We start from the raw sequence: 27977 nt of genomic DNA, 5'->3' as shown, positions 1-27977 counted from the left end.
TTGCTCTACTTCTTCACCCATCCATCCATCTACCTATCCCTCCTTCCCTCTAGCCACCCACCAGTGCATTTCAAAATAAGCAGCTGTGGGTGCGGGGAGGTATAAATTAGGAGTTTGGGATTAAAATATACACACTACTGTATATAACATAGAAAACCAACAAGGACCTACTGTATAGCACAGGGAACTATACTCAATCTCTTGTAATAACCTATAATGGAAAAGAATCTGAAAAAAGAGAGTGTGTGTATATATTTATATATATATATATATATATATATATATAATTGAATCACTTTGCTGTATACCTGAAACAAACACATAAATCAACTATATTCCAATTTTTTTTTTAAAAGCAGCAGACATCAAGTCACATCACCCCTAAATATTTCAGCATGGAGACCATTAACTGGAGTTCAATATTGACATCTGCGGGGTTTTTTTATTTTTTTCAAGGTAAAATTTACTACAGCAAAATGTATTCATGCTAAGTGTACAGTTGCTGAGTTTTGACAAATACACGCACCTGTGCAAACCAACCTCTGCCCCAAACCTTGTCCCTCCACAAGATTCTTCTTCCAGCCCCTTCTCAGGCAACCTCTATCTCCACTGTCCAAAGGGAACCTCTGCTCCAATTCCCCCACCACCACCCCCCATCCGGGATTACTTTTGTCTGTTCCAGAACTTCATATAAATGGAATCACAAGCCCCATCTTTGCGTCTAGCTTCTTTCATGTGTGTAATATTTTTGAGATTCATCCCTGTTGTTGCGAGATCAGTAACATTTCTTTTTAAAAAAAAAAATTATGTATTCATTTATTTGGCTGCGCTGGGTCTTAGTTGTGGCATGCAGGATCTTCATTGGGCTGTAGAGCACGCGGACTCAAGTAGTTACGGCTAGAGGGCTTAGTTAGTTGCCCCGGCATGTGGGATCTTAGTTCCCCGACCAGGTATCGATCCTGTGTCCCCTGCATTGAAAAGCGGATTCTTAACCACTGGACCATCAGATAAGTCCCGCGCTTCTTCCTTTCTTATTCCTGAATCGTTGGTACCGAATGAATATACCATGGTTGGTTATCATTCGCTTGTTGATGGGCATTTGCGATGCATTCAGTGTTGGGTAATTATGAGCAAAGCTGTTCAGAATATTTCATGTCCAAGTCTTGTGTGAAGAGAAGTTTTCCCGTCTCCTGGGTCTGTTCGGAGGCGTGGAATTGCTGGGTTATTCTGCATGGTTTGCTTTATAAGCAACTGCCAAACTGCGTTCTGGGGTGGCTGTACCATTTTACACTCCATCTCATGCAGTCTGGGAGTTCTATGGCCCTTGGATTTTTCTTTTTTCTTTTTTTGGCCACACTGTGCAGCTTGTGGGATCTTTGTCCGCCGACCAGGGATTGAACCCAGGCCCTCAGCAGTGAGAGCACAGACTCCTCACTACTGGACTGCCAGCAGGGAATTCCCCAACCCTTGGTTTTTATTTTAGGTGAGACGGCAAGCGGCCGGGGTGGGGTGGGGGGTTGGTTGCCATACAGGAAGTGGCCTTGGAGGCCAGAATGGAGGCCCACCCAGATAATCCAAGATCATCACCCCATCTCCAGGTCAGCCAGTTAGCAACATTAATTCCATCTGCAATCTCAGTTCCCTTTGCCACTGAGGTAGCGTATCCCCAGGTTCCATGATTAAAATGTGGACATCGTTAGGGGGGCATTATTCCATCCCTGCCACATCAGAAGACTGGTTGCTCTTAGGGGCAGGTAGTGATTGGAGGGGCCAAGAGTGGTTGCCAGGGGCTGGAAAGTTCTGTCTCCTGATCCATGTGCTATTCTGGTTGAGAACATTCCCCAAGTTGGACATCTATGCTGTGGGCCCTTTCTTTGTGCAGATTAAAATGTTTGCCTTGGAAAAGTCTATGATTCTGCTAAAATATGACAAAAATGAACCTATCCACCAAACAGAAACAGACTCATAGACACAGAGAACAGACTTGTGGTTGCCAGGGCAACAAAGGCAGGGGGAGGGATGGATTGAGAGTTTGTGATTAGCAGATGCAAACTATTATATATACCAACTTGCCATAGACGGAAGTTCCCACGAGCCCTCCTTGGGTTAATTTTCTACAGCAGCTCACAGGACACAAAGAAGCAGTTCACCTCCTAGATGATCGGTTTATTATAAAAGGACATAACTCAGGCACCAGATGGAAGGGATCATAGGGCAAGGTACTGGGAAGGGGACGGAGTTTCCAGGCCCTCCCCAGATGCAACACTCTCCCCAAATCTCCACGAGTTCATCAACCTGGAAGCTTTCCAAACCCCATCCTTTCAAGGAGGCTTCTTTACACAGTCACAGTAATCAAATCTTTGGCCATCGGAGGTCCAGGGGTGGGACTGAAAGTTCCAAACTCCCTCATTACAAGGTTGGTTCCTAAGGCAACCAGTCCCATCCTTAGGGGACCTGGGGGGCTTTCCAAAAGTCACCTCATTAACATAACAAAAGACACCTTTATTCCCCTCATCACTTAGGAAACTCCCAGGGTTTTAAAAGTTCTGTGCCAGGAACCCAGAGGAAGGCCAAATACCTATTTCTCATTAGAAATCACAATATCACAAGTCAAATACAGAAAAAGAACAATTCTCTGAGTCTGAGGAACTGGTGGGGGCAGGAGGCGGGTTTGGTGTTGGACAAAGCAAGCGGGGGCGGGGTGAAGGTGGGGGAGGGGGGTGTCGGTGGGGAAGGTGGACTGTCAGTCTTGGTACAGCTGATGTTTAAATCCGCGGGGATGCGTCAAGGAAAAAATATTGCCTGCCACATCGGTAAGCAAAGGATGCTGCAGCCATCAGCCGTCACATTAGAGCTGCCGCTTGTCCCCACCCCCGCCGCGGGGCCCCATGGTGAGCCCTGAGGGAACTCAGGATGGAAACAGGATGCCCCCCATCTAGCAGTCAAATGCTACACCCACCCCCTACGGTGCACCCCGAGGAGACTCAGGATGAGAAAGCACAGATTACTGGCCCCAGATAGCTGAGCTGCATTTCAAAGAAATGATTTCAGAGAGTCCAGACTCTTGCATCTTCCCATACATAGAAAAGTGCTGAATTCCTTAATTTGAGCTATCTGGTTTTCTTTTAATTAACAGTACTCTTTCCATGTTCCAACTGCCTGGTCTTTGTTGCAAAATCCCCTGTATATATCCAAGCTCCTCCCTTACCTCTCTGGAGCAGTCTCTCAGAGCTGAGAGGTGTCAACCGAGCTTGAAGTCCTCAGAATGTGTGCAGAAGAAAACATAATTCTCAGTTTTCAGGTTATGCATTTTTTTTCCCCAATCAACAGTGGATTTGGGGATAAGAGTTGGGTTTGGTGGCAAGCAGTGGAGGTGCCTCAGATGTCCCTGAGGGCCATGGAGGAGGCAGGAGCTCCTCGGGGCTGGGGTGGGGGATGGGTGGAATCTCCCAGGGAGGGGGTGTAGATGAGGCAGCAGCCCACAGACCATGCCTTAGGGCGTCCAGGTTCAGGCATCAGTGAAGGGATTAGTAGTAGCTGCCCCCACTGGACACTCCAGCATGGGAGGGACACCAAAAGGCAGCAGCTTGACAAATGGGCAAACGTGTCGGGGGGCGGGGGTGGGGGGGAAGGAACAAAGAGTCTTGCTCACCATCCAGTTATACAAAGGGTTAAATTGCAACCTACAGGCAGTGTGCCCTGAGGGGAATTCAGGATGGGGAAAAAAAAAAAACAGGATGAGGCATTCTGCGCTTTGGATAAAAGGGTCCCTGGATCCTTCAAACACAAAGCAGGAAGAATTGCAATGACCTCAGATTCACGCATCTTCCCATATACAGACAAGCATGGAAATCATTAACTTGAGATACCTATTCTTTTTTTTCTTTTTTCTTTCTTTCTTTTCTTTCTTTTTTGGCTGTGTTGGGTCTTCGTTGCTGTGCTTGGGCTTCTCATTACAGTGGCTTCTCTTGTTGCGGAGCTTGGCCTCTAGGCACGTGGGCTTCGGTAGTTGCAGCACATGGGCTCAGCAGTTGTGGCTCACGGACTTAGTTCCTCCGCGACATGTGGGATCTTCCCGGACCAGGGCTCGAACCCATGTCCCCTGCATTGGCAGGTGGATTCTTAACTGCTGTGCCACCAGGGAAGTCCCTGAGAAAATCTGTTCTTTGTGATTGGCAGGCATCTTTTCCCAAGATGTATGCTTTATTGCATGCATTTCCTAGCCAAGAAATTCATATACATCCTGGCTCCTCCCCTGCCTCCGTGGAGCTGTTTACTCAGAGCGACTGAGTGGCCGTCCTGACAGCTATAGTCCTCACAGCTATAGTCCTCAGTAAGACCCTGAACAAAATGTAAACTCACAGCTCTCCTGTTGTACATTTTTAAGGCAGGTGTGTGGGGACTTCCCTTCCACTGCAGGGGGACACGGATTCTATCCCTAGTCAGGGAACTAAGATCCCACATGCGGTGGAGCAACTAAGCCCGCGTGCCACAACTACTGAGCTCGAGTGCCTCAACTAGAGAGCCTGTGTGCCGCAAACTACAGAGCCCATGCACTCTGGAGACCACATGCCACAACCAGAGAAAAGCCTGCGCGCCACCACAAAGATCCTACATGCCAAAACTAAGACTCAACACTGCCAAAAAAAAAAAAGAATAAAAAAGATTATATCACCTGCAAACAGATAGTTTTTAAAAATTTTTTTTTTTTTTTTTTTTTAAAGGCAGGTGTGAGACAGTGGCTAGTTTAGACCCACAAGGCTCAGGAAGCCCAGACAGAATAGACAGGTGGACAGGTGGATGGGGAAACTTCTGCCCAGGTGGTTGTTATCTCTAAAAAGAGATAAATCAGGACTTTGGGATTAACATATACACACTACTACGTAAAAAATGATAACAAGAACCTCCTATATAGCACAGGGAACTATACTCATTGTCTTGTAATAACCTATAATGGAAAAGAATCTGAAAAAGAATATGTATATACACACACATAACTGAATCACTGTGCTGTACACCTGCAACTAATACAACATTGTAAATTAACTACACTTCCATTTTTAGAAAATAGTTTTAAAAAAAAAGAAAGAAAAAGAAAAAAATCTTTGGGAACAAGTGAGAAAGCACAAGAGCAATGGCATCTCGTAATCCCAGGCCTCTGCCCATGTCCCCAGCTTCAAAGTCCACTATTCACTGCTTGACAAGTTCCACTCCCACCATTCTGTATGATTTCACACACCCCAGCCTTTACAAATGCTGTCCTCTGCCTAGAACATCCATCTAATATGTATTGCCCTGTGCTGGGTGCTGAGGACACAAAATGGTAGGGGAAGCTGGCAAGGCCTCAGTCCTCACAGCGCTTCCTTGTCTGCCTGGCAAACTCCTATGCATCCTTCAAAATCCAGGTCAGTTGCCACCTCCCAATTGTGGCCACCTCAGATCCAGATAAAGCACCTTCTGCCTCCCCTGTCTCATTCACTGTGACACTGGAAGCTGGTCAGGCAGCCTTTTTTGGAGGGAGGGGGTTGGAAAAGGGGCGGGGGGGGAAGCATGACCAGCCTCAAACCCCAGTCCCCTCAGCTAAAGCAGGCATAGCCTTTTCTCGTCCCTATATCAGAATGGTGAACAGAAATGCAATTTCTAAACCTGAAAGCCCTCCAAGGGGGCTTCAGACTGACACACCCTGACTGCAGAGGACTTGGCCTTGAACCTCCTACCCTTCGAACCTGTGTCTGTCTGTTCCCCCACCCCCTTCGCTCTCTTGATAAAGAAGGGACACTGAGGTTTGAGAAGTCACCCACATCCTTGCATTGTGGTTGAGTAGGCCAGTAAGCCTGCAATGTGGAGCATGTGGGCACTGTCTGGCACACAGGAGCTCAGGTATGGCTGTGACCAGGCATGCACGGCCACCAAAGTCCAAACTTCTCATCCACTCCCGCCCCTGACAGATGCCCTCCTCCTGAGGGGCAGGCGGGAACGAGGCTCATGGTGGCACTCCTCCTCAACTTTCCTTTTTCCTCTTTTGGACCCCAGCTCCTCTGCTCATTCCTTGTGACACTCTACCTCCCTGGGCCTCAGCTGCCCCATCTGAAAAATGGGTACAGCAAGATCTTCTGCTTTACCACACCACTGTAGGGGGTCAGGAAACTGAGCAGTTTGTAAAATTTCCATGCTGGCATCACAATGGATTTGATTCGTGCCGTGTACCCGTCATGGACCTTGCTGTTCATGTTTCAGTTTTCTCATCTGTAAAATGGGAATAGCAATGGCGCCTCCCTCCACATGGTGGGGCGGTTGGGAATGATACCTAGGGTGGCGTGAGCACTAAGTAAAACAGAGTTACTATTAGCAGCAGAGAGGAGGAAGGTGGGGAGCAGTCTGGAAAGGAGGGTGCCGGTCTGCGCAGGTTCTGGGTGGTTCTTTCTGGACACCCCCACCCCACCCCGGCCCCCCTCCTCTGCAGCCTTTCCTCCTTAAAGCTGTAGTGAATGAATGAACTCAGGCTGGCTCACCCAGGGCTGCTGCGGGGTCATCCGGAGAATCACCAAGTGGGTGGCTGGTCCAGCTTAACCAGCTTAGCCCTCATCCTTGTCTCCCCCACCCTGCCCCCCTCTCCCCAACCCGGTTTCCCAGCCAGGCTGCTTCTTGAAGGCACTTTGGCCCCACTCCCAGCCCTGCCCCTGCCACCTGGGAGCCAGACTCTGATAATCCTTCTTAGTGGCTAAAAATATCCTCAGATTGGGGGAGAGAGAGAGAGAGATCAGGGCTCTGTGCTGACACGGGGAGGCAGACAATAAGCAGAGGATCCCTGTTGCTCCCCTGAACCCCCAAAGCCCCAGCACCACCCAGCAGAGCGGGGCTGTGCGCACAGGTTTGTTTTATTTTAAATCTAGCTGGAAACACAGGCCTTGCCCAGGTTGTGAAAAAGGAAATCAATTCAGACTCCAGATGTCTGGGCTGCCCAGGGAAGAACAGACACACGTATACACACTCACCCGGCCCCCGCAGCCTGGCCTGCTGCCCGAGGTCACCTGACTCCTTCGGCTGGAGGCCCAGGCAGGGAACACATGATGGGGGTTATTTGTAGATAACCACAGCCGCCCCTGCCCCGGCCCTGGCTCCTCCACTCTGGCCTCTCTGAGCAGGGTCCCTGCGGGTTGCTAATGACCAGTCCAGGAGACACCACTTTCAAGGACCCTAAGGAGAGCCCCAAGTCCAGGGCTCTGCTTTGTCCCAGACCTTCATATTTAGACACACTCCTGCCCTCCATACTCTGGCCTGGTTAGTACAACCTTCTCCCCCGACTAGCTCAATTCACTGTAATGACTGCTTGGTGGACTTTCAATTCAGTAAGCTCATTCCTGCCCCAGGGCCTTTGCATGTGCTGTGTCCAACATACCAAGCTCATTCCTTCCCCAGGGCCTTTGCATGTGCTGTGTCCAACACACCAAGCTCATTCCTGCCCCAGGGCCTTTGCATGTGCTGTGTCCAACACACCAAGCTCATTCCTGCCCCAGGGCCTTTGCATGTGCTGTGTCCAACACACCAAGCTCATTCCTGCCCCAGGGCCTTTGCATTTGCAGTTCCCCCACACAACCCCATCTACCTCTATCTCATCAATCACATCTCAGCTCCCTCGGTTACCTCTTCAGAAGAGTCTTCGCAGATCACTACCAAAGAAGCCACGATGTTATTCCATCTCCTTACCCTATTTTGTTGCTTCAGCCCTCTCATTGATACTGAGAAGAGCTCTGTGGGGTTCCTGGGCACAAAGCCTTCCTGTGTCCCTTATATCTTTGATTACAGGAAACAGCCTTCATTCAGCCTCCATGATCATCCCTGAGTTCCAATGGGCAGATTCAAGCAGTTGTTAATTCGTGAAGGGAGAGGATGCAGGGAGAAACAGGCAAGAGCAGCCCTGGGGCAGGTCCTGTTTCCCCATCAACAATACACACAACAATATCTTTGCGCTATTTTGCAGAAGTTGAAACCCCCTCCAGGTGAGAGAAGGAGAGAAGTTAATGATTAATGATGGTACACTGCCCACAAGCACGTAGACCCCAGACCAGTTGGACTTGAAGGTTGATGATGCTGGCTCCTACTTACCTCACCACCAACCCATAAGAAGGATGCAAGACTGTTACTGATTTCACCCTTATGGCATACCCCTGACCACGAGCCCCGACTAGAAGACTTCTCCCTATTCCCCAGGGAGGGGGGCACAGTTCCTGAGGTGCTAGCCTACTGTGTTCCCCCTTTGCCTGGCAAAGTCTTACAGCTGTTCCCTTCTACTTCACCCAAAACTCTGTCTCTGAGATCTGATTCAGCACCAGTGTACAGGGAAGCTGAGCTTTGGCATCATCATCCCATCTGATCTGGGATGTTTGTCTGCCTCACTCTAAGGCATTAAGCCTCATGAAGGCGAGAATGTTGTTTAGTCCCTGTCGTGTCCTCAGACAGGGCCTAGCACGACCATAAGTACCAGCTAAGTGTTTGCTAAGTGGATGAATAAGCGGGTAGAACAGACACATGGACAAGTGAGTGGATGGGAGGACTCTGGCTCAGGCGGCCAAACCTGCTAGAAAAAGAAAACCACCTGCTTTAACAGGCAAGGTTAGCTTGACCTCCGTAGTATAGGTCCACTGCCTTCTTGTTTCAGAACTGGGAAACCAGAGGCTCAAAGCAAGAAGCGGCTGGATGCAGGTTGCCCAGCCAACAAGAGAGTGAGCCAGGGGTCACTCAGGGTGGGGAAGGGGTTGCTCTGCCCACCAGTGGGCCCAGGGCTCACAGGCCTGTCTCTGCCTATCAAGGTTTCCCAAGGAGCAAGGTCCTACACCACCACCACCCCTAAGCTGTCCCAGAGCCTTTTCAGGGCACCAGGAGCTCACACATGATTCAACTTTCTTTTTTTTTTTATCTAATTGATTTATTTTTTGGCTGCATTGCGTCTTCATTGCTGCACGAAGTCTTTCTCTAGTTGTGGCGAGAGAGTGGGTGCTACTCTGCGTTGTGGTGCCCGAGTTTCTTATTGCAGTGGCTTCTGTTGTTGCAGAGCACTGGCTCTAGGCATGCAGGTTTCCGTAGTTGCAGCACATAGGCTCAGTAGTTGTGGCTCACGGGCTCTGGAGTGCAGGCTCAGTAGTTGTGGCGCACAGGCTTAGTTGCTCTGCAGCATGCAGAATCTTCCTGAACCAGGTCTTGAACCCACATCCCCTGCATTGGCGGGCGGATTCTTAACCACTGCGCCACCAGGGAAGTCCCCATGATTCAACTTTGAGAAATGGAATATTTCCTGCCATATCAACAAAGGACGTCACAGTCATCAACGATTGCTTGAGCTGGTGAGCTGAGGAAACTCCGGGCTGAAAAGAATACCTACCATCTAGCAGCCATCAGACTGCAGCCACTCCCTGCAGTGAGCCCTGAGGAAACTCAGGATGTGTCAGGATACTGGTCCCAGATAGCTGAGGTGCATATCAAAGGAATGACTTCAGTGAGCCCAGACTCTTGCATCTTCCCATAGAAAAGCACTGAATTCCTTAACTTGAGATCTCTGGTTTTCTTCAATTAACAATAATCTTTTGACATTCAGACTGTCCTTTGTTGCAAAACTCCTATTTATCCAGGCTCCTCCCCTCGCCTCCCCGGAGCAGCTTCTCAGAGCTTTTACCCCCATCCTGGGCAGGCTCAGGGGCCTGGGGGAGCCCTGTCCCCTAGAATCCCCAGCCCACGGGCCACCACTCCTCACCACAGCCTGCCCCTCCAGCTCTCCTGGCGTCACCTTCTCAGAACCACCCCTTGGCGATGCAACCCCCTACTGCCCCCCAATAAAGCAACCAACAATGGGGCCACGAGGGTTGCTTTGCACCTGCGTGGGAGCTGATGGTGGGGTGCCCACCCTCCTGGAATCTGCTCCCTCCCTCTTATACCGCTTGCACTAGCCCACGCCCAGGTGCTGGGATTCCCCAAGAGCGACCCCCAGCAGTCCAGGCCTGTCCAGAGGTGTGCCTTTTCCCTGAAATGCCTGCACCCCCTTCACTGGGCTAGTTCATACAAGTCTTTAAGACTTGGGTCAGATGAAATTCCCTACTTAAGAGGCCCTCTCTACCCTTCCCTCCCTAAGGAGGCAGAGCTCCCTCCCTAGCCCTGCCCCACCCCACCCTAGGCCTTTCTTCAAAGCTTTTGTTCAGCCCTGGCTGGCCCCAGGGAGCTTAGAGAGCTGTCACCAGACAGTGAGGGTCAGAAAGGGAGAGATCTCTGAGGTCCCCAGCATCACTTAGTGTGGGTGTGTGTTCAGGGGTCGGTCAGGGAGGTTTCAAGAAAGACTGAGGGAGGAGAGGGGATCAGGTCTCTGGAAGGTTGAGGGAAATGAGCAGGCCCAGCCCCAGAGGCAGGTGGGGGTGGGACAGCAGGATCTGGCTGTTACCTGCATAGGACCAGGAGGGATCAAGCCTACAGATGGGCATGTAAGAGAAGCTTGCTTGGATTAGTTGAAAATGAAAACACACAATTTTATTGAATGACATGCAAACACCATGCATGTTGAAAGCTGTGATTCTGGGCTTCCCTGGTGGCACAGTGGTTAAGAATCCACCTGCCAGTGCAGGGGACACAGGTTCAATCCCTGGTCCGGGAAGATCCCACATGCCACGGAGCAACTAAGCCCATGCACCGCAACTACTGAGCCTACACTCTAGAGCCTGTGAGCCACAACTACTGAGCCTACGTGTCACAACTACTGAAGCCCCTGCACCTAGAGCCTGTGCTCCACAACAAGAGAAGCCACTGCAATGAGAATCCCGTGCACTACGACGAAGAGTAGTCCCCGCTGGCCGCAACTAGAGAAAGCCCGCGCACAGCAACAAAGACCACACACAGCCAAAATTAATTAATTAATTAATTATTTTTAAAAAAAGCATGTGATTCAATGCATTTGACATCTGTACCTACTGGTGGAAATCATCACCTCGATCAAGATAATGAACATATATATCCATCACTCCCCCAAATTTCCTTGTGTTCTTCTTGACAAGATCTTGGCGCTCTGTGCACCAATGCCAAACAGAAATACGGAGACAGAGTTATGGAGGAGAAAGAAAGAGTGGCTTTATTTCTTTGCCAGGCAAAGGGGGAACACAGTAGGCTCACACCTCAAAAACTATGCCCCCCTCCCTGGGGAAGAGGGAGAGGTTATATAGTCAGGGGTAGTGGTCATTAACGCCTTGCATTCTTCTTTATTCTGCAAAGTTTCAAAAGGGTGGGGTTGCTGACAAGATTAGGGTGTGTGCAGGGTCTCAGGTGGTCTGTCTCCTAAACTTGATGAGCCTCTCTGGTTCCTTTAATCTTGTCTCTGGTGGTTTCCTGGCCGCTCCTCCTTTGACTAGCAACGGTTTGGATGTGCGCGTTGGAACTCAGGGAAGGTCATGGAGGCTGGAGTCTTGCCTACAAGAAATGGGGGACAAAAAGGCCTCCGTGCCCAGGAGCCCCCCAGGGCTCTGTCTGGCATCAGGGTCCCTCCCTTTGGACTTCCTCCCTCTCTCCCTTTCGGTGAGAACTAGAAGCAACCTGGATGTCCAACGCTGGGGGTCAGAAACCTCAGGATTCCATAGTGTGAAATATTATATAACCGTTGAAAAGAAGAAGATACAATACAGGTAAATCTGGAGGACATCATGCTCAGTGCAATCAGCCCGTCTCAAAAAGACAAATATGTCTGATTCCACTCACAGGAAGTCCCTAGAGCAGTCAAATTTATTTTATTATTATTTTTTTAACTTATTTATTTTATTATGTTTCATTTATGGGCTGCATTGGATCTTTGTTGCTGCGTGCAGGCTTTCTACAGTTGCAGAGGGCAGGGGACACTCTTCATTGCAGTGTATTGGCTTCTTATTGAGGTGGCTTCTCTTGTTGCGGAGCACAGGCTCCAGGTACACAGGCTTCAGTAGCTGCAGTGCGTGGGCTCCACAGTTGTGGCTCAAGGGCTCTAGAGCGCAGGCTCACTAGTTGTGTCACACGGGCTTCGTTGCTCAGTGGCATGTGGAATCTTTCTCACCCAGGACTCGAACCCACGTCCCCTGCACTGGCAGGTGGATTCTTAACTCCTGCACCACCAGGGAACCCCGAGTCAAATTTATAGAGACAGGAAGTAGAATGTTGGGTGCCAGGGGTTGGGGAGAGGGCGGGGACAGAGTTTAATGGGTACAGAGTTTCTATTTGGGAAAATGAAAAACTTGTGGAGACTGGTTACACAATAATGTGAATATACTTAACAATACTGAACTGTGCCCTTAAACACGGTCCAGGTGATAAATTTTTTGTTATATGTGTTTTACCACAATTTAAAAAATTCTTTTAATTAAGAAAACTATCGGGACTTCCCTGGTGGTGCAGTGGTTAAGAATCCGCCTGCCAATGCAGGGGACACAGCTTCGAGCCCTGCTCCAGGAAGATCCCACATGCCTCGGAGCAACTAAGCCCACGAGCAACAACTACTGAGCCCATGTGCCACAACTACTGAAGCCCGCGAGCCTAGAGCCTGTGCTCCACAAGAGAAGCCACCACAATGAAAAGCCTGCACACTGCAACAAAAAGTAGCCCCTACTCGCCACAACTAGAGAAAGCCCACGTGCAGCAACAAGCACCCAATACAGCTAAAAACAAACAAATAAATAAATACTTTTTTTAAAAAAAAAGAAAATTATCAAATTGGGATGAGGGGAGGAGGAAAAGCTATGCTCACGGAGTTGGGAGGATCATTGAGTGGAAAAAATGAAAGCAAAATGCAGACAGACACTAATGGCCTGATATGTAATTCAAGTCATGGAAAACCACCAAAAGAGTTCTGTCTTTGGTACTAGTGGAGTTAGATGTGTCAGACCAGCCCTCTCGGAGATAACAATGATATACTCTGGACTACATATTAAAAAACGACCTGAAAGTTCTGGTACTGCATGTCCTACATGGTATCCATTAGCTACACGTGGCCATTTAAGTTTCAATCAATTAAAACTAAATACAATTTAAAATTCAGTTCCTCAGTTGAGTCAGCAACATTTCTATACTCAATAGCCACATGTGGCTTGTGGCTACCATACTGGGCAGTGTAGATATGGAACATTTCCACCGTTGCAGAAAACTCTACTGGGCAGCACCGCTCCAGAGAGTGACCAAAAATAGGTAGGAGTTGGAGGGGAGTCTATGCCTGCAATAAGGGAACAGCACGGGGTGAGTTTCCCATTTTTCACTGTTACTTAACAGAAATAGAAACTGGATTGAAAAGTGAGAAGACAGAGCTCAAAGAGACTACAACAGTTCAACAAAGGGGCAGAATATGCAGGAAAGGAAAAAGCCAAAAAAGAAATACATAAATAAAAAAGAAGGTCCAAATTCTATGCAAAGATGCTGTGCAAGTCTCTTGCTAATCCTTGAACCATGTGCAAGGCAGACTCCAACCAGCTGGCCTACAGCTAAAAGAAAGGAAGATATCACCCGCTTCCTACTGCAGGGGAAATAGACTTTGGAATTGAGTCTAGAGAATTTAACTGCCTGTAAAAAAATAAGTTAAAAAACAAAAAGAATCAGTGTTCTTCAGAGGAACACAACAGAATCCAGTGTGTCTACAACTTATCTTTCACAATGTCTAGAATACAATCCAAAATTACTCGACATGTGAAGAAACAGGAAAACATACTCAAGAAAGAAGGAAATTAATGGGGACTGACCTTGAGGGGACCCAGATGTTGGAATGAGCAGATAAGGACTTTGAAGCAGCTATTATAAATATATTCAAGGATGTGAAGAAAAAGTACCTCCTAATGAATGAACAAATAAGAAACCTCAGCAGGGAAGCAGAAATTATAAAAATGCACCACATGGGGATTCTAAAACTGAAAAATACAATATCAGAAATAAATTCACTGTGGACTCAGCCATAAAAAAGAATGAAATTTTGCCATTTGCAACATGGATGGACTTGGAGGGTATTATGCTTAGTGAAATAATTCAGACAAAGACAAATACTGTATGATATCACTTATATGTGAAATCTAAAAAATACAATAAGCTAGTGGATATAACACAAAAGAAACAGACTCACAGATAGAGAACAGAGGAGTGGTTACCAGGGGGAAGAGGCAAAGGGGGAGGGGCAAGATAGGGGTAGGGGAATAGCAGGTACAAACTACTATATATAAAATAAATAAGCTACAAGGATATATATTGTACAACACAGGGAACATAGCCGATATTTTATAATAACAATAAAAGGAGTGTAACCTTTAAAAATTGTGACTCACTCTGTTGTACCCCTGAAACATATCATATTGTAGATCAATGATATCTTAAGAAAATAAATAAAATGCAATACATGTGGTGCATGGAAAAAAAAAAAAAAGCAAAGAAAAGAAAAAAAAATTTTTTTTCCACTGTGATGTTGATAGCTGATTGGAGATTGTAGAAGAGACAGCTAACTAGTTTGGAGACAGATAATAGCAAATACCGAACAGAAGAAGAGAGAAGAAAAAAAAAAGATTGAATAAAAATGTGCATCTGGAAATGGACAGTGGTGGCTGCACAATGTTGTGAACGTACTTAATGCTCTTGAGTCATGCAGTTAAAAATGGTTAAAATGGGGGCTTCGCAGTGGTTGGGAATCCGCCTGCCAATGCAGAGGACATGAGTTCAATCCCTGCTCCAGGAAGATCCCACATGCCGCGGAGCAGCTAAGCCCGTGTGCCAAAAAAAAAAAAAAGGTTAAAATGGGACTTCCCTGGTGGCACAGTGGTTAAGAATCTGCCTGCCAATGCAGGGGACATGGGTTTGAGCCCTGGTCCAGGAAGATCCCACATGCCATGGAGCAACTAAGCCCGTGTGCCACAACTACTGAGCCTGTGTTCTAGAACCCTCAAGCCACAACTATTGAGCCCTCATGCCACAAATGCTGAAGCCCGTGCACCTAGAGCCCGCAACAAGAGAAGCCACTGCAATGAGAAGCCCACACACCACAACACAGAGTAGCCCCCTCTCACTGCAAGTAGAGAAAGCCTGTGCACAGCAAGGAAGATCCAGCACAGCCAATAAATAAATAAATAAATATTTTAAAAAATGGTTAAAATGGTAAAAAGTTTAGCTTATGTGTTTTTTACCACAATTTAAAAAAATGTACAGAGTCTCAGTGAACTTGGGACAACATCAAAAGATCTAACATGGTGGACTTCCTAGGTGGCACAGTGGGTAAGAATCCACCTGCCAATGCAGGGGACACGGGTTTGAGCCCTGCCCCAGGAAGATACCACATGTCACAGAGCAACTAAGCCCGTGCGCCACAACTATTGAGCCTGTGCTCTAGAGCCTGTGAGCCACAGCTATTGAGCCCATGTGCTGCAACTACTGAAGCCCACGTGCCTAGAGCCCATACTCTGCAATGAGAGGCCACTGCAATGAGAAGCTCATGCACCACAAGGACGAGTAGCCCCCGCTTGCCGCAACTAGAGAAAGCCCGTGTGCAGCAGCGAAGACCCAACACAGTCAATAAAATAAATAAATAAGTAAATTTATATAAAAAAAAAGATCCAACATGCATGCAATCTGAGTTCTCTTAGGATTCGGTCCACTCAGGAGAGTTCTTCTCTCAGGAGGGTGGAGGAGGTGGCACCGATCAGCTTGTTTTGTGATTCACTGATTTTTACAAGAAGTATGTTTCAGGGTTACAAATTTTTTAAAAAATTGTAAAATACACATAACATAAAAATTTACCATCCTAACCATTTTTAAGTGTGCAGTTCAGTGGCATTAAGCACAGTCATTGTTGAGCAACCATCTCCACCCTCCATCTCCAGAACTCTCTTCATCTGGCAAAACTGAAACTCTGTCCTCAGTAAACACTAACCCTGGACTTCCCAGGTGGCGTAGCGGTTAAGAGTCCGCCTGCCAATGCAGGGGACATGGGTTTGATCCCTGGTCCAGGAGAATTCCACATACTGTGGAGCAACTAAGCCCGTGTGCCATAATTATTGAGCCTGACCTCTAGAGCCCGTGAGCCACAACTATGGAGCCTATGTGCCACAACTACTGAAGCCCGAAAACCTACAGCCCGTGCTCTGCAACAAGAGAAGCCACTGCAATGAGAAGCCCACATACCGCAACGAAGAGTAGTCCCTGCTCGCTGCAACTAGAGAAAGCCCGTGTACAGCAACGAAGACCCAACACAGCCAATAAATAAATAAAGTAAATTAATGAATTTATTTAAAAAAACAACAACAACACTAACCCCCCTTTCCCTATCCCCAGCCCCTAGCTCCCACCATCCTGCTTCCTGTCTCTATGACCTCGACTCCTCTAGGGACCTCCTATGAGTGGAATCAGACAGTATTTCCCTTTTGTGCCTAGTTTATCTCACTGAGCTTCACGTCTTCATGGTTCATCCACGGTGTAGCAGATGTCAGAATCTCCTTCCTTTTTTTAAGGCTGAAGAATATTCCAGTGTGTGCATATATTAAGGGCGGCTTTTTAAATAGAAAACTATATTTGTACGAGAAACAAGAAACGGTTTCCACTGATGGGGTGGTTGACAAAAAGAAATAGGGGCTCAGAGAGGGCACTTCCGGCTGCCAGACAGCCCCCTACTCCCGGCTCACCACTTGTGAAATTAATTCCCAGTCAAGGTCAGCCCCCAAGATGCTGCTGCGACCCACCTTGTAGGCTGGTGGGAATTGTGGGCTCCGTGTTGTACATTGATGGCATCCCACCTCTATCCAAACTGGTCCAGCACCTGCCCTACTTCTCCTACCAGCTGGCTGCTGGGTCCCTCTGCTGCCCCCGGGTGACAGCGTTCACAGAGGCAGGTTCAGGTAGGGCCAAGTGGGAGCAAAAGCCACAGTGCAGGCCTTGCTCACACCCACAGCAGTAGTTGCTCAACACACCGATGTTGGTACCATCATCCCAGGTGTTGCCAAAGATGCTTGTCCCAGGCAGGCCTTTGTGCCAACTGCCCCACGCGCCCTGCCTCCCTGCAGTGGAAACGTTAGCTGCGCTCCAAGGGAGATGCAGTTACCGTCCCCATGTCACAGATGAACTGACTGATCTACCCAGGGTCACACAGCTGGTAAATGGCCAGGCTGCATGTGAACTTAGCTCTATACCACCCGGCGTTCTAGATGGACACGGGTTCATGGAACCTCAGCCCAGCAGCGGCAGCCTCCGAATTCTTGGAAAACAGGATCTGCTGCAGCCTTTATGCCTGTGCTTCTCCACATTTCTGCTTCACTCCTTTGGACTTTGCCTGGGTCACCAGTGACTGCCTCTGGCCCAGGCCAATCACAGTGATCAATTCTCTGCCCGTGGATCCCTGACCTCCTAGTGGTGTATCTGTCCCCTTGTCTGTCTCACCTTGCAACGACCGTGGCATCCTGGCTAACCTACTTCACTCTGTTTTTCTTCTCCTTTGTCCCTAAATGATGCCACACCTGCACCCTCTCGCACCAGCCTTTCTCCCTGGGAAATCTCACCCACCCGGAAGCCACGATCTATGTGCCTGTGCTTCTGTTTTCCAGATTCCAGCAGTTGCCAAGTTCCTCCCCCAATGCCAAACCGGCTAACCCAACACCGCCTGGCTATGCCTCGCCCAGATATATCACACTCAAGTCATCCTCCACCCCGAGCATGCTTCTTGGCCAAGATCCCACCATGCACCCAGTCTCTGGGGACAGGAATTTCGGAGTCATCCCAACCCCTCGTCACCACCCCCCATCACCCCAGACACTCAGCTACTCACCAGGTCCCACAGGTGCATCCACCTCTCCTATAACAATCCAACAAGCCCCTTCTCTGCTCAGTTCCCACTGCCGAGGCCCCTGTCTCTCATCTCAATCCCTGTGGCCACCTTTGCCCCAGTCTCTCTGCCTCCGGGTTTTGCCCAGGCTACCTCCCTGCATCCACATCGCCTTCCCCAAGAGAGAAGAGAGGGTGTGAAGAAAAGGGAACCCTCCTACACTGTTGGTGGGAATGTAAATTGGTGTAGCCACTACGGAGAACAGTATGGAGGTTCCTTAAAAAACTGAACATAGAACTACCATATGACCCAGCAACCCTGCTCCTGGGCATATACCTGGAGAAAACCATAATTTGGAAAGATACATGCACCCCAATGTTCATAGCAGCATTATTTACAATAGCCAAGACATGGAAGCAACCTAAATGTCCATCAACAGAAGAAAGGATAAAGAAGATGTGGTATACCAATTCAGAATGGCCATCATAAAATGTCTAGATAACAAATACTGGAGAGGGCGTAGAAAAAAATGAACCCTCCTACACTGCTGGTGGGAATGTGAATTGGTGCAGCCACTATGGAAAACAGTATGGAGGTTCCTCAAAAAACTAAAAATAGAACTACCATATGATCCAGCAATCCCACTCCTGGGCATATATCTGGACAAAACTCTAATTCAAAAAGATACACGTACCCCTATGTTCACAGCAGCACTATTCACAATAGACAAGACATGGAAGTGACCTAAATGTCCATCGACAGATGAATGGATAAAGAAGATGTGTTACACATATATAATGGAGTACTACTCAGCCATAAAAGAAGAATGAAATTATGCCACTTGCAGCAACACGGATGGACCTAGAGATGATCACACTAAGTGAAGTAAGCCAGACAAAGACAAATATCATATGATATCACTTAGATGTGGAATCTAAAAATATGATACAAATGAACTTGATTTACAAAACAGAAACAGACTCACTGAGGCAGAAAACAAACTTACAGTTCCCAAAGGGGAAAGGGTTGGGGGGAGGGATACATTAGGAGTCTGAACTTGGCAGATACAAACTACTATATACAGAGAAACAACAAGGACCTACTGCATAGCACAGGGAACTGTATTCAGTATCTTGTAATAAACTATAATGGAAAAGAAAACAGAGAGAGAGAGAGAAAGCCAGCGTCTGCGTAATGTGCAGACAGTAGCCATAAAAAAAACACAATGAAAATGAGATGACATTTGGTTCTGGCCGGTACTGAGCTCTGGTGAGCCTGCCAGGCCAGGTCTGAGCCCTCCCTGTTCAAGGGGAAGTTGGCAAGTGCCTGTCACCTGGGCCTTAAAGACACAGCAGCAGCAATGGGAGCCTTGGGCCTAGATGTCCCCCAAAGGGGGTGATTCTCCCGTGAACAATCCCGGACACGTGGGCTGTTCTTGGGATTTCAGATGAGCAAAGTGCCACCCCCAAAGGTCACCAGTGGCAGCATCTGGGAGGTGACGGGGGGCTGGGCTGGGGACTGGGGAGCACGACTGGGTAGGGGTGTCTTCAGGGGGTGGGGGCAGAGTATGTTGGGGTGGGCAGCCTGATCTGGGAACCACGAGCTTAGGCAGGAATCTGGGGACACATGGCCCAGGGGTGGACCAGAACCAGAAGATCTTTTTGGGCCAGTTCTGGAAGGGGGAACTCTGAGAAGGCATCATTTGAGAAGGAAGAGGGGTGAGGGTGGATGGGGAGAGGGCATGGCCTCAGAAGCCAGGAGCCCCAGTGCAGACCTCTCAGGGTTCCAGAGGACAGAGACTAACCGTGAACTTCAGAGTAAGCCCACCTGCGTGGATCTATTCCTGCAAAGTGGTCTCAGGCTAGCAGCGCCTTCAGTGAAGGAGTCATCTCCCCAGCGCCTGCCTGTCCACCTAGGTAGGGCAGGGAGCCAAGCAGGGCAGGTGTGAGATGGTTCATCCTCTGGGTGGGTGGATTTCCACACCCGAGGGGGTGGCGCAGAGAAGGGTTCCGGGGGGAGTCTGTCGGTGGGCGCTTTAAGAACCAGGGGTGTTTTTGTAACTGGAGGCCAAGCACTTCCTCTTCCCCATCCATCCCTCTCTCAGAAACCCCACAGAGGCTCACTCTACAAGCCTGTCTCTTCCCCACACTGGAGAGGGGGCGGTGGGATGGGGGTGGGGCACCCCTCCCTCCACACCTGGTCTTTATAATCTGGCCGGGCCCATGCGCCCTCTACCCTGCTGACCTCCTGCACCCACCAGACTCCACGGTTCTCAGTCTGGGGTCCTAGGCCAAGATTCCCAGGGTCTCTCCAATCTCAGAAACATTGCTCTAATGCAGAACCCAGATGCCTACATTTTCTTTTTTTTCTTTTTGGCCGTGCCACGAGGTTGTGGGATGCTAGTTCCCCAGCCAGATATTGAACCTGGGCCCTTGGCAGTGAGAGCCCAGAGTCCTAACCACTGGACCGCCAGGGAACTCCCAATGCCATAGCTTTTGTCTAGGCTGTTTCCTCCACCTGGATCACTATTCACCTTCCCCTAACCTTTCAAGTAAGCAGCTTGCCTGTTGCTGCTTCCAGGAAGTCTTCCAGGACTGCCAGGCTGGGTTGGAGGGCCTCTGGTCCCTCCGTCTGGCCCAGGTTATTCTGCATTGTAACTGCCCAGGGATGTGTCTGTCTACCCAGTGGAGAGGGGGATCTGGCAGGGAGGCAGTCGACAAACTCCTATTCCTGTGGGCGCCCACAGCCAGCTCCAACTCAGGCCTCTGCTCAAATATTACCTCCTCAAAGGAGTCAAGTTAGATCAGCATGAGTAAGGCAATGGAAAATGTCTGGGCAAAATACAAACATAAGGCTGGCAACATTTACAAAGCGGAGTGATCAGAGAATATTTCAGTAATTAGAGAGAGAGCTAGCCTCTGTTTCTCAGGAAAGAACTACTCTGAACGAAAGCCAAGGCTGCAGTGATGGTTTCTGAATATTCTGTGACCAGTCTCTAGCGAATGTTTGAGCAAGGCTTGAATGCAAATGCCTGGGGTACTTTTTAGATTTCCCAAGGTCCGAAGGCATGACTTTTCAATGACTTCTAAAATTTCAGTTAGTTAATCTCACTCAGAGTCCTGGTGGAATTCTGTCACAGGCTGAAACTGGCTGAAACAGGCAAGCACCTGCAGCCTATTTGGCTTGTAGAAGTCACCGCAAGCATCTTCCTAATTTTATCAACTCAAGCACCAAGAGTTTCATGCTGCACCCCTGGAAAAGATCCTGAAAATCCTTGACCCTCAGAGTCAACTTCACCAAACCTAGGACCCACAACTCAGGCTTGCTCCCTGCGCTCTTCATACTGGCTCTTAGATCAAATAAAAGCATCCTATTCCATAAACCGCAACACGTGTGTGCAGTCATGTGCATTTGGTTGTGTAAAAAAGGTGACAGTTTCAAAATTCAGAGTCACTATTTTGCCGGTGAGAAGAACTACATTAGAGGAAGCAGGTACCCAAGTACAGCCTGACGCCTCCTCCAAGAAATGCCTTAAAATATGCAGCCCAGGGGAGCTTCTAGTACATGAGAAAACTTGACACTCAGCAGTGGAGGGGAAATCGGACTTGATAGCCAGAAATTAGACATTTGGAAGACAGTACCTATAGCATACCATCCTAAAGGGTCATGGCATTTGTCTTGGAAAATGGGCTACAAAAAAAATTTTTTTTTTAATCCTAAAGTGAAAGATTCAAAACCTATGAAGAGGAAAAAATATATATTACCCTTTTTTTTAAAGATTTTTTTGATGTGGACCATTTTTAGTCTTTATTGAATCGGTTACAATATTGCTTCTGCTTTGTTTTGGTTTTTTGGTGGTGAGGCATGTGAGATCTTTGCTCCCCGACCAGGAATCAAACCCACACCCCCTGCATTGGAAGGCAAAGTCTTAACCACTGGACTGCCAAGTCCCTATACATATTACCCACTGGAAGTAAAGTAACCCCCCTTATTCTTCACACATTTCTGGAAAATTCTAGGAATACGTGGAAAGTCCTATAAGTGCCCTGCTTTGGGGTCTGACTTGCCCCCAACTCCTTCCAGTCTCTGGTCAGGCCCTCACGAAGCTGCAGCTGGTCTCCAGTCCCAGGTGTTTCTGCATCTGCAGCTTGGGAAACTGAGGCACAGAGTAGGAAGTGGGGAGTTGGGGACTCATTTGAATCTAAGCCAGTCTCCAGAGCCTGCCACCCTATATACCCTTCCCTTCCAAGCCAAGCCTTCCAGAGTGCAGCCAGAAGTACCTGGGATGCCTGTACTCATGTCACAAACATTTACTGGGCGCCTACTGTGTGCCGGGTACTGGGCTGTCCATGAGGGTGCCAGCAGAGAACAGACTAGATCAGGATTCTCTTCACTGGAGCTGAGGTACCAGACAAAGTGGGGGTGGTTGAAGGCGTCAAATACCGTATGTTTTCTCAATCTGTTTCACGATGTCAGGTGTGCAGAGAAAACTAAGGCAGGGAAAAGAGACCAGGAATCAGGCAGTAGGGGCCGCAGTTTTGAACAGGAAGGCCAGGAAGACCTCCCTGAGAAGGTGATGTTTGAGCCAAAGAGGTGAGGGAGGAGGCCATGGGGATAGAGCATTCTAAGCAGTGGGAACAGCCTATGCAAAGGCCCTGAGGCAGAACCATGCCTGGTTGATTCAAGGCATAGAAGATGGATGAGGTCCCTGGGGCTGGAACAGAGAGGAGGGTGGGGAGAGGTGAGGGCAGGGGGGTGACAACCTTATACTTAGACCTGCCCGAGCCAACAGCTCAGATGAAGAAATGAGACCCAGAGGCTGACATTTCCAGAGTTCATCCTGCTTGCTGTCCCCTCCTGTCACTGCCCTTGTCCCCTGCCATCTCCCCGTAGGTTAGCCTTGCTCCAACTGTGGCCCCATCACTCCTGCCAGGATCACGGTCAAAGCTGAGCCAAGGGGACTTCCCTGGCGGTCCAGTGGTTAAGACTCTGTGCTCCCAATGCAGGGGGCATGGGTTTGATCCCTGGTCAGGGAAATAAGATCCTGCATGCTGTGGGCAGGGTGGCCTAAAAAAAAAAAAAACCCTGAGCCAGGGCTAAAGGGAGGTGCCCTTAGGTGAACCCATCCCCAGTTTGAAAGGGGTCGGGGGACGGTGGTCCTGGCCACAGTGTCTGAGCTCAGCAGAACCACTGATCTAGGAGCTGGCACCCAAGTGTCCAGATCCCCTCTGTGAAGCCTCTGAAACTGGAGGGGTTTGGTGCACACATGGGTGAGTGGCAGGGCTGAGAAGGGTGAGCAAGCCCAGGTGACCAGATCCTTGTCCACTGGGGGTGTGGGGAGGGATGCTGAGTCCTTTCTCCTACACCTGGAGAGGGAGTGACAGTGGGCTGGTGGAGGAGCCATCCTCAAAATACACCTGCTTTGGTTTTTGCTGCCGGTCCTCAAGGCTCAGCCAGAGCCCTTCCTGTCACCTCCCTGAGAACATCCTGCCCCAACACCCAGCTCTGGGCTCTGCCTCTTCCTCCTCCTCCTCCCTGGCCCCCTTCTCTGTCTCCATCAACGCCCTCTCCCTGGCTACTTCTTTCCACTCCCTCTAGCCCCTCCAGGGAGCCTCCCAGGTCAGCTGAGTCCCCACCATGTGCAGGAGGAAGGAGAGAAGTTTTGCCCACCAGGGAAGGGCTGGCCTTCTCTTCCTTCCTCCTGCCAGCCTCCGCCACACAGGGGACAATATACCAAAGCAATCCCCCTGCAAACTGTGCAGCAGTGGCGCCCAGCATCCTCGCACCCCTCGAGCAAGGACCCACCCAGGGTCTGCAATTGTTGGATTGAGGGGCCCTGAGGACCCTCAGTCTCTTCATCTGCCCCTCTCCCCACTCTCCCCCTGGCTCACTCTGCTCCAGCCACACTGGCCTCTTGGCTATACCTCCAACATGCCAGGCCAGGTCGTGCCTCAGGACCTTTGCACATGCTGGTCCCTGTGCCTGGAATGCTCTTCCTCTAGATCTTCCACCTGATTGGCTCCTTCTCATCCTTCAGGTTTCTTCTCTCTCCCTACTGCCCTCCTCCCAGAAGATGAGCTCCGTGCATGAAGTGGGGGGTGGGGGGGGTGGAAGAGAAGCTTCATTTTGTTCACTGCTAGTCCCCAGAGCCTGGTGCTTCATAAGCATGTGCTGAATGAATCAATGACAGACAGAGTGGGAGGGAGCTGGGACCAAGCACAGGGTAGAGGGGGGATCCCCAGGGCATTGCTGGCAGGGGCCTGACCCCTCCTCAGATACGGTCATGGGGTCGTGAAGCAAAATATGGTTTGGGGAGCCTAGGTGGAAGTGGGGAGAGAGGTGAGCTCCTGCTGGTTCAATGTGGAGAACTGGTGTGACAGGATCATATTAACAAAGGTATGAAGGCCAGACTGATGGAGGAGAAAGACCTCTTTATCACTCCAGTCAGATGCAGGCTGGGTCTGAGGGACCAATTCAAGGATAACAAAGAAAAGCCCATTCTGAATGGCTTGGGGGTTGGGGGAGGGAAAGGCAGCCAAATAAGGGAGTAAGACACCTGCCACGGGGAGCAATTATTCAAGCAGGGGATTCAGAGACATGGCTGAGACTGACCTCTTCTTCCATTCTGAAGCCCTTGCTCCCTTGGCTTCTGGTTTGCCACCCACTCCTGGTTTCTTTCCTTCCACCCTCTCTCCACTCCATCCCACCAGGGAGGGGATGTCTCCCAAGCTCCAGGCTTGCTTCTGTGAAGCCCACCTCCCACCTTGCCTCCACCTGGGTGTCTAAGGGCATCACAGTTTCCCGATGCTGGGAAACAGATTGCTGACTTGCACGTAAACCTGCTGCCCCATCGGTGGCTACTCCATCCCCACCCCCATGCCCAACTTCAAGTCTATCCGGGATCCACCCACTTCTCTCTCATCCACACCTCCACCTGGTCCAGCCTCATCATCATGGTCTGGACCAGTGCAGTCACTCCCATGCTGATTTCCTGACTCCGGCCCGCAGCTCCTTCCATATACGCCATGGTGCCTCCCCTCCACATCTTTGTTTACTGGTCTCTCTGCCCATGAACTCTTAAAAAGTCTTAATAACCTGGCTGATGGTCACCTCCTACAAGAAGCCTTCCCTGACCCCTCCCGAGGCCGAATCAGGTCACTTCTCCGGGCTCCCCCCACATCCCCCCAGGCATCCAACTCTGCTTTACCAGGTGCTTATCAACATCCGGGCATTGTGCACACAGCTCAGGTGATGACTGCTATTACTCCCACGCTACAGGTAAAGAAGTTGAACCAGGAGGTGAAGTCATTAGCCGGAGAGCATCTCATTCAAACTGGCAGGACAAGGTCAGAGGCAGCTTCCAGACAGCCAGAAAGGGGACAGCCTGCGGTGTCCAGATAAAGGGAGGAGCGTGCCCCCGGTGCCTGCTATCGTGTGGGCATCGCAGGGGCAGTGGGAAGAGTGAACGCTGGCCAGCTACACTCATCCCAGCATCTCCTGTGCCCAGTGATCACTTCACGCCAGGAGCTGGGCCAACCGAACACTTTACACGCCTGACTCACTCAATCTGCTGATGGCTGTGGGTTCTGGAGGTGGACGCACTTATGCCTTCCTCCCATTTCTCAGAGCAAGAAATGGAGGCTCGCTGGGCCAGGAACTCGCACCAGTGCTGCAGCCCTCCCCCATCCCCCAGGGCATAAGGCTGCCCCTGGGATTGGCCAAGCCCTTTCCTATTTCCTAGGCGAGGCTTCCTTTGATTGGAACAACACTCTTGACTACTGACCCATTTCATAGATGTGCAAACTAAAGTCCAGGAAACTTTCTCTGGGGCCCGAAGGCCAATTCGATGACCAAGGCTCCTGGCTAGGAGTAGGTGAGCTGGGAGGGTAGGCACAAAGGTCCCGACTGCCTCCTCCCTACAGCCTGGCTGGGCCTGCAGGGACCCAGGTGCACTGAGTGAGGCTCTGGGCACTCCCACCACTGTCAAGCTTACTCGCAGCAGCTGCTCCTGGAAGGGGGCTGAGTTGAGGCTAGGGACTCAAGGGGCTTCCAAGACAACCCTACACTCCAGAATTTCTATTTCCGGTGGCCCCATACAACAGATCCAGGTTGCCCCCTTGCACTAAGTCACGTTCAAGCTGGCCTGGGTTCGGAGTCAGGTCCTCTGGAATCTTCCCTCTCAGGTGGTATCTCATAGGTTGTGCAAGTGGGACTCAGTCACGACAGTCCTCACACCCTCGGATCTGTTTCTCCCTCAGTTTCCCCATTCTTCCACACTCCCAGCGGCCAGCGCCAGAAATCTCTTCCATGCACTTTCCTTCCTGCCCCACCTCCCAGCAGGCAGGGACCGCAGGCCATGTTCTTCTGACAAAAAGAACCCCAATCCTCCCACCTTCCATCACCCCCTTCCTGTCGGGTCCAAACCAGCAGCCTCCTCTCTTTTGGCCACAGCAGCTGCTGGATCTTCTTAAGACACAGTTGGACGCGGTCACTCACTTTGTTCTAAGCCTCCGTGGTCCCCACAGACTTGAGAACGCAATCCACAACACTCCTTGTTATCTTCGTGGCCCAGGGGGCCAACCTCTTCTCACCTCTAATCCCCGCTCACCGCACTTCAGCCACGCTGGGCCTCTTTTCCGCTCTGCAAGCACACCAGTCTGGGCCCTGCCTCAGAATCTTTTGCTGTTTTCTGGGCCTAAAAACCCCTCGCTGGCTGGTCCACTCAGGCCCGGATGACACCTTCTCCGAGAATCCCTCCCTGATCCTAACCCATCTCCCAGATGTGCTGTCTTCTCCGCCCTCAGCATGGGCTGGAAGCATCTATGTCTGTTTACGCGGGTCCCAGCCATCTACACGGCCGGGTTGCGGGCTGCGGGCTCCGAGGCCAGGGCCCCGGCTGCATCCCTGGGCCTGGCACGTCGGTGGCACCCAGTGAGAACAGATTCGCTGGTAACGGTTCGACACCCCCCGTCGCCCTCCTCGCGTTCACACATCCGGATTCCCCCGCGTCACCGTGCTAGGCTCGTCCCCGCTCCCTCCCGCCCGTTACGCAGCCGCGTCCCCGGGCGCCCGCGGCGCCCCGGCCCTCGGGGGAGCAGGGCTCTCTCAGGGAGGCGGTCCGGGCCTGGGACCAGATGGGCAGCCCCGAGAGGCCGTCCCTGGCGAGGTGATGGGGGACAGCGGCTGCGTCTAGGGGCGGCCGCGGGCGCCATGGCCGTGGAGGCGGGGCCGCAGCTCGCCGCGAGGGTGGCGTTCCGGGCCGCGTTCGGGGCGCGGGCGGCTAGCTTACCTGGGGGCGCAGGCGGCCGGGCGCACCGGGGGCCGGTGGCGGGGCGCGGATGCAGAGGAGAACGCGCGCAGCCCGCACGAGGCCGGCGGACTCTGCTCCGGGCAGCGCCTGGGCCGGGGGCCGGGGAAGCAGGCTTTGGGGGAGCGCAGGGCGGGATCGGGGGCGGAGCCTGGAGGGCGGGGCCCGGGCGGGGCCCGGTTGAGCCGGGCGGGGCGCGGGGTCCTAGCGGCGCTCGGTCCCCTCGGTGCGACTAGGCCGCTTCCCGGACCCCCTCCCGGCTCCACAGGGCCCCGCCTCCAGCCCCGCCCCCGCCCGCCCCGCCCCGCGGTGCGCTGAGGCGGAATCCAGCTGCTGGTTTCTTCCCTGTGCTTTTATCTCTTGCCTTTGAACCCAGCACCACCCGCTACACACTAAGTCCGCCCCCGTTTCTCTTCCGTTCGCTGCACGTCCTCCCTGGTCCCCTCCCGGGTTCCCTCTTCTGGCCCGGCTCTGATGCATCCGCGCATCTGTCAACACATCACGGGCACCTTGATCCTCCAGAGCGCACCGCTAGTCGTGGTCGGGGAGGCCCGGACTCCGCCTCAGGCCTCAGAGGACATCCCCGGTGGCCCAAGCCTGGGGACCTGTCCCAGCTCTCAGGCCAAGCTGGTCCAGTTCGTGGTTCATGGGACCAACTGCAGAATTGGGAACCCAAGGAACCGCCCTGGGAGTTGGGAGGCATGGAGGGCCGCTGGGCAAAGGCAGCGGTTCGGTGGGGTGCAGGGGTCAGGCGGCAGAGCTGGGAAGATAAGGCGGGGAGTTAGGCTGGCGTGGGGGATGGCGAAGCCCCAGGCTCCCTCTTGGCGGGTGGAACAGAAGATCCCAGCGCACAGGCGCAGAGAGCCTGGGCGAGCTATGAATGCAGGACAATTCTGCATC

The 27977-nt window shown here is 50.9% G+C and overlaps 1 protein-coding gene across 1 annotated transcript in view; it reads right to left on the bottom strand.

Annotated features, from left to right (window-relative positions):
- Positions 1-27218, bottom strand: part of CERS4 (ceramide synthase 4) — a 36799-nt gene extending 9581 nt beyond the window's left edge. Inside the window, exon 1 of the mRNA XM_057710470.1 lies at positions 27060-27218. The gene's annotated coding sequence lies outside the window, so the exon portion shown is untranslated. The remainder of the gene's footprint in view (positions 1-27059) is intronic.
- Between the last annotated feature and the right edge of the window lie 759 nt (positions 27219-27977).

This window comes from Hippopotamus amphibius, chromosome 15, assembly GCF_030028045.1.
Source record: "Hippopotamus amphibius kiboko isolate mHipAmp2 chromosome 15, mHipAmp2.hap2, whole genome shotgun sequence".
In the NCBI taxonomy this organism is placed as follows: domain Eukaryota; kingdom Metazoa; phylum Chordata; class Mammalia; order Artiodactyla; family Hippopotamidae; genus Hippopotamus; species Hippopotamus amphibius.
This window is presented reverse-complemented; position numbering and strand designations above follow the sequence as displayed.